At 44.9% G+C, this 3,108-nt stretch overlaps 1 non-coding gene across 1 annotated transcript; it reads right to left on the bottom strand.

Moving 5' to 3' along the window:
* Positions 1-323: 323 nt before the first annotated feature.
* Positions 324-396, bottom strand: trnav-aac (transfer RNA valine (anticodon AAC)). The gene has a single exon. It is a non-coding gene; the product is annotated as a tRNA-Val (tRNA).
* Between the last annotated feature and the right edge of the window lie 2,712 nt (positions 397-3,108).

The raw sequence follows: 3,108 nt of genomic DNA, 5'->3' as shown, positions 1-3,108 counted from the left end.
CGTGGTGCACTGTGACACCAGCTCATCAGCTTCTTCCCTGTCTTTGAACCGGCCCGCCTGCGCAAGGAATGCAAATGCGGTACTGCTTTTCGTGGAAGATTCAGAACGCGGTAACTACACTCTGAAACAGAATGGCATATGATCAGACCCAGCTTGGAGAAAACCTTTACAATGCTTTGCAAACTAATTTAATGGAATTGCATTGCATTTCACAAAGAGAGCAGATTTGTTCGAGCGATTTCGAAGGCAGGTTTGCAGATGGGAAAGCAAGCAAGAAAGCTCCGTTCTTGTCCGTGTAAAGGGCTGCAATTGAAGAACAAAGAAGTTTCTGCCCAGTTTTGAACTGGGGACCTTTCGCGTGTTAGGCGAATGTAATGACCACTACACTACACAAACAAATCTGTGCCAGCCGCGCTGCGGCTCTGTGGCATCCAGCACTGAAAGGTGAAGCCATTCTACGTTTCACCTTTCTTTTTCCAATAGCTCGTTGTTGTCCAGCGTAACTGACATCTTGAAAAATTTAAAAAAACAAAAGTGAAATTGGTGACAAAATATAGACAAGGATGTGGTCAATGTTTGGACTGTAGAGTGAGGTGGAATAGGCTGGGACAACTTTCCCGGCAGCTTAACGGCTGCGACATGATTTTATGGAAGAGTTTTGAACTGAGTATTTACGTGTTTTACCCAAGCTAGGGTGAGTTGGAAACTCGGGAGCATAGGTTTAAGGTGAGTGCTCTGAAATTGACAAAGGAACTGAGGCACATTTCCCACACACAAGGTTGTGCGTGTATGGAATGAGCTACCAGAGGAAGTGGAGGAGGCTATTGCACTCAGAAAATTACAATGGTAATGGGATCATTTTCTGGATAGGATGGGTTCAGAGGGATTGAGGCCAAATGCTGGGGAACGGGACTTGTTTAACTTTGGATATGTGGTGAGCATGGATGAGATACACCGAAGTATCTGTTTCCACGCGGTGTACCCCAATAACGTTGTGTTTGAAAGGATTACTTTTTAGCGGAGTTTGCCGTCGCAGTCTGTAGCACAATCATTTAGACTGTTCGACTGCTCACGGGAAAGGTAGTATTGTGAAACACTGCAGAAACGAACGACTTCCTTACTTTTGCTGTGACTGACCATACTTCGTGAAATTTTCCCAGATCCTCAGTTGAGGATTTTTGCTGCTGGAAGTTACCTCAGAACCCCTGTTAACTCGTAATGTATTGAGCGAATCGCAAACAGAAAGCATTTAACACGGAACACAAACAAAACTGGCATACCTAATGCATGTTCAGACACAGCGAAGCATGAATGCTAAATGTGAGACAGTCCGAGGGCATGAGGCATAAAGTAACCTCACAACTAACAACTGGGCAATTCCAAACTACTCTTTCAAACATACTGCAGCCTTAGTGCACCACCACTTCCCAGACCATGCTGAAAAGAGAGAAAGAAAGAATATAATAAGTATGGGCCATAAAAAAGTGAATTTCACCATTCACAGTCTCGATTAGATTACCTTTCCCTTCCGGTGTCTCCAAGACGGAAATGAAGGAAATGGGAGAAATTCAATAACATATTCAGTGGAAAGAATTTCCCATTCGCCAGAAAGCCAAATAACAATGAATCGACTCAGCGCAGGACTTTGTTTCACAACAGCGATGAAATAACAGTCTTCATTCGGTTCCAGTAAAAACTCAACTTGCCTGGAACGTAAACCAAGCGGTGAGCTGTTTGCGATTTTCTGCAGGGGAGGCGAGCACCATCATGACAGCAGAGAGACTTCACAAAATTCACCACAGTTAATTCCCCTGGAACATCAACACAGCGTGGATCGAAGCAGCATTTTAACACGCCCCTTTCAGGACTGGAACCTGGATCCAGCGCCTAAGACCCCTCGGCCACACTACCAGACTGCGCATCAGCGCATTTTCTTGCATTTCGAATTGTGCTCCTGCATAACCACACATGCTAAGTCACATGAAAAGGGTTCCATGGTCCCACTCCGACTCGCACAGCTGCTGGGATGTGCCCAGCTACAATGACAATTTCGCAGCAGATAATGAAAGCCCATCAATCCAGGCAAAAATCAATGGTAAGCTGAGTCTATCTTCTCAGACTCTTTTCAGCCAGAAATGTATCTTTAACTGCGTGAGAATATATGTTCGGTTATGATTGGGTCAAATAACCATGAGCTGCTTGACATTACTTCAATTTCGATTCTTGCTTTGCTGAATGATTTCACCCATTGCTCGAAACAGGACAACTTTCACGTTTACACGGAACATGAAACACACCGGACTACAGGGAAAATGCACAAAGCTGAGCAGGCCGTGTTCCACATCATACCGTGCAGCATCGTTTCAGTCACTGTGTCTGTTTTGCAGAATAAGAGTCCCAAAGAATGTTCTCCACCCTAAAACCGGAAGCTGCCTGTCGTTATTCAACGTGCGAGAATTGGCAGCAGAGGTGCTGAATCATGGTTTGGATCAGTTCGCATATTATAGTGACTCATTCAATCAGCAACAGCAATGAAAGAAATTACACTCTCAGAGGAACCTCTGGACTTGTGATTTCATAGCGTCGCTAGAATTAAGGTGAGCCCCGAGATCTAAGCCATGTTGGAACTGAAACGGAGGAATTGACAGAGAGGCTACAGAATGACATCGCAACCTTTTGGTTTTTCTTTAAATCACTGACGAGCAGGAAAATGTAAACGGGAGGGCAAGTGGGAAAGTGAGGCAGTTGCAGCTCTGGTGAAACTCCTTCTTTGTGAGTCACTCAGCAACAAGAGACGTGAAGGTGACTCATGCGGGAGAGCTCTTCACATTGAGAACAAAAAGCACTCAAGGGCAGTTAGCACCTCTTCCGCAGTGGGGGTGGGGTGAGTAGGAACTTCTGTTACTATGTTCAGAAACTGCCTTTTAAATTGACGTGAACAGAAACTGCATTTCTAATAAGCAACATGGAATTTAGCAAAATTTATTGAGTCGCTTCTCGTCGATTCGCACACAGGTTTCCAACTCAGTTGGTATCGATGTGGCTCATGTCCAGGTATGAACATCCCTGCAGCCAATTGCACGGTTAAGGTAAAAGGCAAGGAAAGTG

The sequence above is a fragment of the Hemiscyllium ocellatum genome, chromosome 14, assembly GCF_020745735.1.
Source record: "Hemiscyllium ocellatum isolate sHemOce1 chromosome 14, sHemOce1.pat.X.cur, whole genome shotgun sequence".
In the NCBI taxonomy this organism is placed as follows: Eukaryota; Metazoa; Chordata; class Chondrichthyes; order Orectolobiformes; family Hemiscylliidae; genus Hemiscyllium; species Hemiscyllium ocellatum.
This window is presented reverse-complemented; position numbering and strand designations above follow the sequence as displayed.